The sequence below is a fragment of the Triticum urartu genome, chromosome 4, assembly GCF_003073215.2.
Source record: "Triticum urartu cultivar G1812 chromosome 4, Tu2.1, whole genome shotgun sequence".
Classification (NCBI taxonomy): Eukaryota; Viridiplantae; Streptophyta; class Magnoliopsida; order Poales; family Poaceae; genus Triticum; species Triticum urartu.
In genome coordinates this window covers 43,175,300-43,188,274 of record NC_053025.1, presented here as the reverse complement: position 1 = coordinate 43,188,274, position 12,975 = coordinate 43,175,300, and positions in this window count along the sequence as shown.

Genomic DNA, 12,975 nt, shown 5'->3' with positions numbered 1-12,975 from the left:
CTGCCAATGGGGGTCCTAGGGAGATGGCTTGGGACTGCCTGCGTGCGGAGACGAGCTCGGGGCTCCTTAAATAGGCGAGTCGAGGCGGTTCCACGGCGGCCGGGGATAAGTACCGGCGAACCACGTTCTGTAGCTTGCAGGGCGACGTGGAGGCGACGAGAGCTAGTGGACACGCTTGTGGATGAGCTCGCGCTGTTCCAGGGGCCAGGTGGCGAGCGGGAGAGGCTCGGCGGCGACATGAGCAGGGGCTGTCGGGCGGCCGTGGCGGCTAGCTCCTGGCCTGCCGGGGACGTGGCGAGGGCTCTTGGCGTGTTGTGGTGGAGGGGAGGAGTGGCGTGGCTCTGCAGAGCGGGCCAAAACCAGGGGGGCCAGCGTGTCGGCTCGGGCGCGGTCGTGCATCGCGCGCTCTGGGCGTCCAGTGCACGCACGGAAGGTGTCGATACAATGCCGTGGCATGCTACAGGTCACAGGTGAGGCTGGCACTTTTAGCAGACCTAGGTTAGGAGTAACTGGGAGTCTAGTGGACATGTTAGTTTGATCAAAGGTGCAAGTTCACAGTGCAATGACAAAATTCATGTCAAAGTTGTTCATGCACTCTAGGTGTTTGACAAAATGCCATAGGCACCTAGGCATTTCTTGGAGTGGCCAAAACTTCCAGAGTGGGGTCTCTTTAGATGAATAAGAGGGTGGTGAGGTTAGTTTGTGAAAAGCACAAACTTGTTAGTGCAAGTTTTGCAAAACTACAATTCTGGACAGGAGATAAATGGCATTATTTCATGAACCAAAAATATTCAAATGGGTGCATGCTCCTGGACTTAGGGGTTTGGTAGGGCTGTCTACAAGTAGGAGAAGGCACAAGGTTACTGGAGCAAAAATAAATAGGGTTGCAGTAGAAATCACAAGGCTGGACCAGAATGGAAAAGAGGTTGATTCACTCAAATTTTTCAAATAACATCACTGGGTTTTTGCATAAAGTTGAATTATATGCTACTACCAACATCCCATAATTTTTGTGGAGGCCAGAAAGAAATATTTAAATGGGTTGTCGTGCAAAATTGCACTCTGGACCAGAGAAGAAAAATTGGGTGCAGAGCTCAAAATATTTCATGAATAAAAGATATTTTTGTATAAAAGTGATTTAAAAACATCACATGACATCTCCAAATTTTTGTTGGAATTTTAAGTGAATTTATCAAATGGTTGTAGTTCAAATATGGCCATATAACCTTGAAAAACCATTTTTCAAGAAAATAAAGATCAAGCAAATTAATTATGTAATTAGTTATACTGATAAAAGAAAAGTTTTTCTTGAGAGGTTAAACAAGTCCAATAACATATTTGAAAGGTTTTCATTTTAGGGAACAACTCAATGATAATAAGAAAGGAAATGTTTAAAAAATCATAAGGGAGTCAAAAAAATCAAAGTTTTAATTCCTGGCAAAAAATTTAATTTAATAAAACAAGGCCAAAATTTTGGGGTGTCACACATTGCTCAATGGAGCCATACCAATAATTGCCCAGCAAAATTTAACTTACATACCCTAAACTATGATTAATACATAATTATGAGCATTTTTCCTACTTTACCAAAGATTGCCATGGTGCATGTGTTGAAACCGAAAATATACAAGTGAGATTTCTTTTCTTGTTGCCTATATTTAGAGGTTGTTTCTGACGATTCATTGGTCATTTATTTTGCAGAGATCTGCTTGCAGTTCATACTTCATTGGTAGCATAGTTTAATGTACTATCTGTCATGTATGTATATGATGACTCCTTTTATCCTTGAAGGCATTGGATTTCTTAAAGGGAAATGTTAATGATGGTGTATGAAATGGTATGTCGAAAGGTGTGCTTGTTTGGGCATTATTATCTCTAACTGAGGTTCTGTTGTGTTGTTATATTCAAGAGTACAATTCTTTTCTTCCAGTTTCTCGAAGGTAGCCATATTCTGTTACTTATTCCCTGATGATTTTAAAGGTTATGTGTACTGTCAAACTGAATGTGACAACACTGGCTTATCCATAGTTCTCTTTTCGTTGCCTAGAATTTATGATTTATGGCTGATGTCAATTCCATCTTTTTAGGTGCTTGTCAAATATAGGTGGAAAGCTTGACATGGAGGAGCCACAGAGGTTTGCAGAATATGTTTCTAGGTTGGTCCTTGAGAGGGAGACTGAAGCAAACTCCAACATGTTTCAGGTGCACGTCCTTTGTCCCTTGTGCCTGTCTCCCTAGCAAACCTGGAGCATTGTGCACTTTGGTTTTTAATGGCACTTATGATAGTCCGAGCACATACATGCTTGGTTTTACTTCAGTTAAATTCGTGGCATTATATAATTACTAAGAACTAATTTATGAAAATTGAACCTGAAGAAAGTGTGCCTCTCTATTTTGTGTAGATAACGACTTCTGGTTACATATTGTGACTAGATTAATTAGGCTTACACACTGAGCTCTTTCATTGTTTCACTTACAGAAATTGAACTATTGTTGTGTTAATATATTTAGGCATCCTTGAAGACTTTCTTGTCGCCGTCCCTCCCCGGTGATCTTGAGGGACAAATCAGGTAACCGTCTACTTCTATATGTTCATAAATAGATTGGTTCTGTATCTGGTATAGATCGTTAGTACTTTGCAATAATTTGATAAGATACTAAAATCAAAGGTATGGCCGCTATTTGGTGAGCAGGGTCAGCTATAAAATCGAGAAGAAGACAGTGAGGAGTGATGGGTCTGCAGGTACCTATTAGAAGATGGCCTGAGGTGATTTGCTTCTGTTTTCATGATAAACAGGTGTAGGCTCTGTTGCTACAAAATTTTGTTGATGCTGTGTTATAAATTTATCTTCTTGTGATTTATCTCATCTAATGATCTCGAATCTAGGTGAGAGTTTGGTACTGCAATTTGGTTCCTACAACCAGTAGCATTTTCTTATATGGAATTAACATGTCGTAGTTTGTCAATATCATCTGAAATGGACCATCTGACATTTCATAAGCTTTACCTCAACGGAAGGCAAATGGTGTTGTGAAGAAACTGGAGAAGGACGAGTCGCTGGACTGGGACAAGTACATCAAGGAGAACAACAAAATGCTTAGAGGCATAGATTTCTGTTCGTTTAGATTTCAGCACATAGTATTTTAGTTTTTTGCACATCTCTTTCATGTTGTGATGTTGTTTCATTAGTGTTGATTATAAGTTCGCTGATTTTGCGCCCGGCCAAATTTGGAGGATCATGAGACTGGCACCATGGTTTTAGTTGGAACATATAAAAGATTGTCAGAAAACCTGAAGATAATCATATCATAACCTGCATTTTCTAATTAAGAAAATAAGGATGCACTTATTCTCCATAAGCTCATCAAACGACTTGTGCAAGACGATACAAATGGGTGGAAATAGTAACTTAGAAAGTCGAACCAAATAATTAAAACCAGTGAGGTACTTTGCTCATTTTTGTATGGAAACTTTTAAAAGATATCATAACCAGCATACAAATGGGTGGAAATAGTAGGTCAGAAAGTCGAACCAAATAATTAAAACCGCTAAGGTACTCTGTTCATTTATTTTTTATGAAAACCTTTAAAAGATACCATTACCAGCATGTGGATTTGCATTTCTTTTTAACTGTCCAGCTCCTAACAATTGTTGTTTTGTAGTGGCCATAGATGAAAACCACTTTTAGTCAGATTTCCTATTGCACACTAAATTAGTTCAATGTATGCGTTTACACCTCTTTTCAACTATGTGATACCGTAGAAATCGAGCATCGTAACAATTCACCATTTAGATACTTCATATCTCACTTGCAAATATGTTCCCTTCTTTGTACCCTATATATTTGATATTTTTTGTAATTTTAGAGTCATTCTAATTATTTCAAATTTCAGGCCATTCTAAACTATTTGGAATAGTTTGCCAGCATTGCTTGAGACAAATCCAATATGCATCAGTTACTGTAATATTTCTGGAACCATGTTACCACCACATATTTTAACTGAAATGAATATGATTAAATTCGTATCCTTGTTAAGATAAGGATAGATACAAGTGGTATGATTATGGGAGTACTTAATAAATTAACAAAAATAATGTATTAGACAATTCCTTTGAACCTTCAAAAGGATGAATTCGATTACCGCATTCAAAAGATAGCTAAATGATTCAGTTTAGTAACTCTAGATGTAGCATGTTCTGCAATAACAGGGAGATATTTGATTGTGATCAATCCTGCAGCTAATTGTCACAGGATTCATTGTCTGCTTGGATTCCTTTCTGTCTTTGCTCATCATTATGCCTGCAAGAATTGTGATGACTGCTTGGCGAGTTGAAAACTAGGTGGGTTCACACTAATGCCGTAAACTTGATGATTTACACATAGATTATGTGCACTGCTATGGAGTATTATTTTGTTATCTACAGATTATTCAGGGTGTGTATTGCTATGGGAGAGGAGCTCCCAACTCACGCCCTAGAGTGTGAGGAGGAAGCAGGGGGCGGCGGCCTTGGAGAGAGGGTTGGGCGTTTGCGACAGTGGAGGAGGAGCCACGCTTGCTGGCTGCAACGACTGCTCAGAGTGGAGGTGGAGCGAAGCAGCGGGTTCACGCAAGGTCTGGCCGAGGGCAACGAGTTTAGGGGCAGCCGTGCCTTGCATACTTCCTGGGTAACTTGTGCTAGCTTTTAGATTATTCGTCTTCGTTTTACCCTGTGAAAGATCTACTCGGATTAGTTATGAAAGGACACAGCTCAGCTGCTCTAATCTTGTTTTTTAATAGTTGTCGTAGGTCTCTTAAGATTCATTTTCCTCGGTGTCAACTTTTTGCGTTGTAAGAAACCATTGCATAAACGTGTGTCATGCATGGCCCAAACAGGAAAGTGAAAGGGGCGCTATCCCACCTGGCACCGCCCAGCTTCCGCTCAGCAGGCGCGCCACGGGCGCGCCCCAACCACTAGTTGTATAGAGAACATAACTAGAACTGTTGAAGATGGTCCCTTGCTGCCTATAGTTGCATGATCTGGTCATGAGCAGATAGATGGTCATCTACACTACCAATTTAGTAGATGAACAGGCTATTAAAAGAGAGCAAAGATTTAGGGATAGTTGTGATAGACCCACTTGGATCATGTAGGCTAGATCTTTCCGATGAACCTATCTTCTTTGGGTGCGGATGAGCTCGATCCAACGCCGGCCATGGTGAAGTAGGGGCTGGTGATGGTAGAGAGATCGAGATGGAGAGGTGGCAGTGGTGCTTCCCGTGAGCACTGCGATTGCCCTAGATCGGAAGGGGATTTCGGTGGGGAGCCTGGCGGCGCGGTGAACCTCGTACCATGTGCCCCGGCCCCCAGCTCTCTATATATCGCAGGTCACACGGGCCCACCAACCATAAAAGGGTTGGGCGCCCCCAATCAGGGCGCGAATAGATCAGGGCCCGATGGGCCGTTGGGCCCACTCGGTGGAGAGATCAACCTAACATTCTCCCCCTTGATCTCAACTTTTACTTTTAACCATATACTTTCTAGTTTATTCGTTTCATCACATATTGGTACATAGAGCATGTTGCATCGTCACAACTTAAATGCCGATAGAATCATACAGCTACAACATACGTTTTATTCAGAAACAAATTTTGTTCCTTTTGGGCCTATCCAGGAATCACAAGGCTTTCCCTTAAACCCATGCCGGCTAAGTGTTCCTTGAACAAATTGGGTGGTAAGCCTTTCGTTAGCGGATCCGCAAGCATATCCTCTGTCCTTATATGCTCGAGACTTATAGTTTGATCCTGGATTTTATCTTTCACAACATAATACCTTATCTCTATTGTTTTGGCAGCATTACTCGACTTGTTGTTGTGAGCGTAAAATACTGCGGGTTGGTTGTCGCAGTACATCTTTAGTGGTTTGTGAATACAATCTACCACTTTCAAGTCGGGTACAAATTTCTTTAGCCATATCGCCTGTCCCGTGGCTTCGAAGCATGCTATGGATTCTGCATACATTGTGGATGATGCAACTATCGACTGTTTGGAGCTTTTCCACAAAATAGCTCCCCCAGCGACAGTGAAGACGTATCCTGACGTGGATTTTCTATCATCTCTGTCCCCCGCAAAATCTGCGTCTGAATACCCTTTTATCTCTAGGGAATCACTTCTCCTGTATATTAGCATGTAGTCCTTCGTGCCTTGCGCATAACACAATGCTTTCTTGACCATCTTCCAGTGCTCCATGCCTGGATTCTCTTGATATCTACCGAGCACCCCGGTGATAAAAGCTAAGTTAGGGCGAGTGCACACTTGTGCATACTGTAAGCTGCCAACTGCCGAAGCATATGGTACTGCCTATCGCACTTGACTATAGGAGCAGGTGTGGCTTTACTCGCATGCATATTATACTTTTTAAGAATTTTTTCTAAATATGCTTTCTGCGATAGTCCTAAGACTCCATTGTTCCTATCTCGATGAATTGCTATGCCCAAAACATATGATGCTTCACCAAGATCTGTTATGTCAAAATTTGAGGATAAGTATTTCTTTGTTTCTTGTAGTAGACTAACATCACTACTAGCAAGTAGGATATCATCCACATACAAGATTAGGAAAATATATTTCCCATTTTTAAACTTTGCATAAATGCAATTATCCTCAATATTTTCTTTAAATCGAAAACTTTTAATCGTTTGATTAAACTTTAAATACCACTGCCGAGAGGCTTGTCTTAATCCATAAATGGATTTCTTCAGGCGGCATCCCATATTTTCCTTGCCTTCCATGATAAAAACCCTTAGGCTGTTTCATGTAGACATTTTCTTTTAAATCACCATTCAGAAATGCCGTCTTAACATCCATTGGATGTAACTCTAAATCAAAATGAGAAACTAATGCCATTATGATTCTGAAGGAATCCTTACATGAGACTGGAGAAAATGTCTCATTGTAATCTATCCCTTCTCTTTGTGTAAATCCTTTTGCCACGAGTCGTGCTTTATACTTTTCTATATTCCCTTTAGAGTCATACTTAATTTTGTAGACCCATTTACAGCCTACTGTTTTGGCTCCTTTAGGATTTTTCTCTAAGTCCCAAACATCTTTGGAACTCATCGATTTCATCTCGTCTTCCATTGCCTTCATCCACTTCGATGAATGAGGGCTTCTCATGGCTTCTTCATATGAGGTGGGATCTTTTTCCATATGAACCATTTCTGTGTTATAAACTTTAAAGTCAGTAGAAATAGCTGACTTTCTTGGTCTTGTAGACCTTCTAAGGGCCTCAGTTTTTGGCACTTCTTCTAAAATTTGTTGTTGCACCTCCCTTTCATGCTCAACAACGGATTCAGTCGGACAGGTTCCGGGTCTACCCCCATAGTTGTCATGGGTGGAGTTGCAACTGGTAGTGAGAAAAATGGCTCCTGAATCATCGGATTAGGTGCATGCACCCTCTTCTCCTCAAGATCAATTTTCCGAGCTACCAAGCTCCCCCTCATCATTTCGTCCTCAAAGAATACTGCATGTCTCGTTTCTATAAACATTGTATATCTTTCTGGGCAGTAGAAGCGAAAACCCTTTGATCTGTGTGGATAGGTAATGAAGTGGCAACTCACTGTCTTGGCTCTAACTTTGCAATGTTTGGATTAAACATTTTGGCCTCAGCAGGGCACCCCCACACCCTGAAGTGATGTAGGGAGGGCACCCTTCCTGTCCATAGCTCGTACGGTGTTTTGGGCACCGACTTGCTTGGTACTCTATTGAGAATGTGAATGGCGGTTTTAAGCGCCTCCATCCATAATCCCAATGGCAAGTTGGAATAATTCATCATGCTGCGCACCATATCCATAAGTGTATGGTTGCGCCTTTCAGCTACCCCATTTTGCTGAGGTTCACCCGGCATTGAATACTGGGCGACTATGCCAGTCTCCTATAAGAACTTTGCAAAAGGTCCAGGGACTTGGCCATATGGAGTGTGCCGACCGTAGTACTCTCCCCCACGGTCGGACCTTACTATCTTTATTCTTTTATCATGCTGACTTTCAACTTCAGCTTTGAATATTTTAAATTTATCCAACGCTTCAGATCTTTCTTTGATTGGATAAATATAACCATAGCGAGAGTAATCATCTGTGAATGTTATGAACGAGTCATATCCATCCACACTTTTCACCGGAAATGGTCCACAAATGTCAGTGTGGATGATTTCTAGTGTGCTTGTGCTATGGATTGCACCTTTTTTTTTGTTTTATATACTTTCCTTTAATGCAATCTACACATTGTTCTAAGTCTGAGAATTCTAACCGTGGAAGAATTTCACTTTTGACTAATCTTTCTATTCTCCCCTTCAAAATATGGCCCAAGCGACAGTGACATAATTTCGATGAGTCGAATGTTCTCTTTCTTTTCTTTTGTTCTTTATTCGACGCGGAAACATGTTCATTCACATTGCATACAGAATGCACTTTTTCACGAAGTGATAACAAATAAAGCTCATCATGTAGTAAAGCATTACCCACATAAGCATTATTGTACCATATGGCACATTTGCCATGTCCAAAATAACACTCATAATTTTCTTTGTCCAAACATGAAACGCTAATTAAGTTTCTATTACATGAAGGAACATAAAGAACATCTCTAAGTAGAAGATTGAATCCATCAGCTAACTCCAAGGAGATGTTGCTGACAGCTTCAACTTCCGCTTTTATTCCATTGGTTACTTCAATGCCTCCTTCTCTTCTTAGCGTAGTCCGTGTCGAATGGAATCCCTGTAAACAATTTGCAACATGAAAATTTGCCCCTGAGTCAATCCACCAAGTAGATTTCGAAAACTGTGTGTACAGGGATTCATTAACTAAGGAAACAATGTAGTTACCTTGCTTTGCCATTAAGGACTTCAGCCAAACAGGGCAGTCTTTCTTGTAATGCCCGGTCTGCTTACAGTGGAGACAAGTGTCTTTGTCCACTGGGAAAGACTGTTGCTGACGCTAATGCTGGATAGGGAGCTTTTCCTTATGGCTTTGAAGGAGAACTTTTGTTGTTTTGATTGTAGTTCTTTTTCTTGTGATCCTTCACATAGTTGAGTGTACCACCATGTGAGGCTTTTAGTCTGTCCTCTTCTTGGACACACATTGCAATTGTCTTTTCAATATCCCATGTTCTAGGTGACATATTATAGTTCACAACAAAAGTTTCAAACTCCTTTGGAAGTGAAGCCATGACCAGGTGGACCAGAAGCTTTGGTTTGATCTCCAGATCCTCATCCATGGGCTTTAGCTCTGCTGCCATATTCCTCATTCTGAGGATGTGCTCTCTTATTCCACCACCTATGTATTGTTCTGTCACAAGTTGTTTTAACACCTGGGTGGCATATATCTTTGAAGAGCCAGTGAACTGGCTCTTTATCTTTGTCAGCAACTCCCCTGCGGAAGACACTCTGCAATGGAGCCCACAATGGTGCTCTCAATTGTATTCTTTATAAAGGCCATGCATTTTTTATTTGCATTGACCCACTTTTGGTTGTCTATGATGTAGGACATCTCCAAAGGAGCATAATCCCCTCTTTTTAGCCCATGCAGCATCATCATCAGTAGTCTCTCTTACTGGCTCTGTAGGTCTGACCGGCTGTGGTTCATCCAGAACCCAGTCCAGATCAGCACAAACAAATGCCAGTTCAACTTTCTTCCTCCACTCAGTGTGGTTGTCACCTCTGAGTGTCGGAACTTCTTTTAGGCAACTCATCAAGTGAAAGCCTCCTGAAATCACAATTTAAGTGACATCAATATAACAATCATATGCATTAATCTAACATTGGTCAAATTAAACATATAATTGTCTATGCAATTAAATCTATATTACCATTGGGCAAAATATTAGAAATAAATGCACCTTTAAATTTCAATAATAAAACATGATCATGTTATTAAACAACGTTGGTCATAAAAAATAACATAATCATATTCATTTTAATAATCACTTTAACATGCTCTTAACAAACTTAATACTGTATAAACTTTTATTTTCTGTGTAAAAGAGCATTAATTATTTACGCAGCGGAAAAATATTCATGAACTTTTAATTCTTTACAGAAACTTTTCCTTAAAAAATTCATGAACTTTATTATTTTCTTTATAAAAATTCATGAACATTTCTTTTTCTGAAAATTATCTATTTTCATTTTCAGAACTTTTCTGTTAAGTTTTCATATCTCTAAGCAAAAAATTTCGTTGGAAAAAATTTCATAGAAAATCTATTAGAAAACTGCCCAAAAAACTGGACACGGCAGCGTCGGTTTTGATCGGACGATCAAGCGGGCTTTGCGCCCAAACAAAACCTGCCCAACGCTCCGTTCGAGACGAAAACCTAATCGGTTCGCCCGATTCTTTCCCCCTCGTCTCCCATCGCGCCACTCGCCTCTGTCCTTTCCCCGCAGCTCTCCCGTCAGGGCGGCTGCGACGGCCCGGCCGCCGGCCCTGGTCTCCGGCGACGGTTGCCACCGTGCGGCGCTATGCCTATCTCTCTCCCTTCCCCGTTCTCTTTCCATGCGAGAGAGAGAGAGGAGCGGGCAGAGCCCTCCTCTGCTCCCCTGTGAGGCCGAAACGTGGATGTCGTTCTCTGTGGAGTAGGGGCGAGGCACAGCTGCGCCGGCCGCCCACCACTGCGCCGCGCGAGCGGACTCCCTTTTCCCTTTCTTGTTTCACCCCTCTCCAACCACCACCGCCTCCTCTCTGTGTCACCGAGGACGAAGACGACGTGAAGCAGCGGTGCCCCCTCTGCCCCCCTTGCCGGTGTGTGCGAGCTCCCGAAGGAGAGTGCGCCGCCGTCAAGCGGTGCGGTGGTGGTGCCCTTTTGCCCCCTTGGGAGGTTGTGTTCTTCTTCCCCGCACCTCGGCTTGCCGATGCATGTGGGGATTGAGAGGAATGGCGCGGCCGAAGTGGCGGCGCACTTTGCCGGTGAGGCCCGAGGCCCTCTGCCGGTGAACTTTCCTTTTCCCTCTGATTAGGGTTCTTGGGGAGGGATCTCTTTTTCTTTCTCTGTTTTATCTTTTTACCGAAAATCATCTAACCAAGATGGCCTGATACCATTGATAGACCCACTTGGATTGTGTAGGCTAGATCTTTCCGGTGAACCTACCTTCTTTGGGTGCGGATGAGCTCGATCCAGCGCCGGCCATGGTGAAGTAGGGGCCGGTGATGGCAGAGAGATCGAGATGGAGAGGTGGTAGTGGTGCTTCCCGTGAGCACTGGTGCTTCCCGTGAGCACTACGATTGCCCTAGATCGGAAGGGGATTTCGATGGGGAGACTGATGGCATGGTGAACCTCGTACCGTGTGCCCCGGCCCCCACCCCTCTATATATCGCAGGTCACAGGGGCCCACCAACCATAAAAGGGTTGGGCGCCCCTGATCAGGGCGCGAATAGATCAGGGCCCGATGGACCGTTGGGCCCACTTGGTGGAGAGATCAACCTAACAAGTTGGTCACTTGCCTGCATTGTGAGAACGGGCCACCTGGGTGTTGCTCATTCACCGGCTCATGTACGTATCAGGAAAGATACCAATTGTGATGCAATCGTGGCACCTACTCGCCCCGTCCGCTTGCTGCTGGTGCCAAATCGTCGAGGATTGCCATCGTCGCTTACCACTCAGTCTCCACCGGCTCCCTGTTGCCTCTTGCGCCACCCGCGCGCTCGCTGGTCGCTGGCTGTCCCTCGGGCTCTCTGCCCAATGTTGTTGATTGGATTGAGGGACTGAAGGTAATCCATGGGCAGGTTTTAGTTCTGCTTGGCATCAAACTTTGGTACTCTCCCCGTAAACTAATATAAGAGCGTTTAGATCACTACTTTAGTGATCTAAACGTTCTTATATTAGTTTACAGAGGGAGTACTTGTCAATCCATCTAACAAAAAAAATCAACTCTCAGATAGAAAAGTGATCTAAATCATTTACCAAGTACCCTGCTCTAAAAACTCATGTGACAAATGAATCTAGTAGAAGTGGAAATTAGTAGTAGTAAAAATTGTAAGAAGCCCTCAGCTCAAACTATAATATAAATAAAAACAATTAATTTAACAATTTTGATTCAATAGTTGGAACACTGCAATTTTCTTTATATGGACATATACTAAAGACAATTGAGGCATGGAAGAGAAAAACATCACCTACAATCATTAACATCCCAGTATTCTGATTTGGCATTGACTCCTCTAGATGAACAATGATCCCAATCTCCCTCTTACAGGATAGCAAGTCCAATGTACGGCAATATACAATAGGGAGTGACATCTGAAGTCTTGTGGTCCATAGCAATTAGAGTCCTTCTCAAGAACTTTTCCTTCTTCGATAACCACATCTGAGCCAACCATAGAAGCGTGAAAAGTGAATGCATTATTGGTGCATGTAGAGCACTACATATCACATTCTCTTGCCATCTCTCAAACTTAATGGTCACATCTCGTTTCTTCTGATTTCACACCGTTCTCTCTCAAATTAATTAGTGATTGCATCGCGACACAGCGGATTATCTTGATCAACTCCTAACAGGATTCAAGTCAGCATTGAAATCTGCAGGAAGACCATGGACCAGCAATCTGAGAAAGGAAATAGTCATGACAGAAATAATCAAGATGCTATAATCACTTGATATATAAGCGTGCTGATTACATAGCAGTGTAAGAAAAATGATTGTAACAATACAAACAGAACTGAAAATTTCCTGCAGGAAGACCATGGACCAGCAATCTGAGAAAGGAAATAGTCATGACAGAAATAATCAAGATGCTATAATCACTTGACATATAAGCGTGCTGATTACATAGCAGTGTAAAAAAATGATTGGAACAATACAAACAGAACTAAAAATTTTCTGCAGGAAGACCATGGACCAGCAATCTGAAAAAGGAAATAGTCATGACAGAAATAATCAAGATGCTATAATCACTTGATATATAAGCGTGCTGATTACATAGCAGTGTAAAAAAAACTGATTGGAAC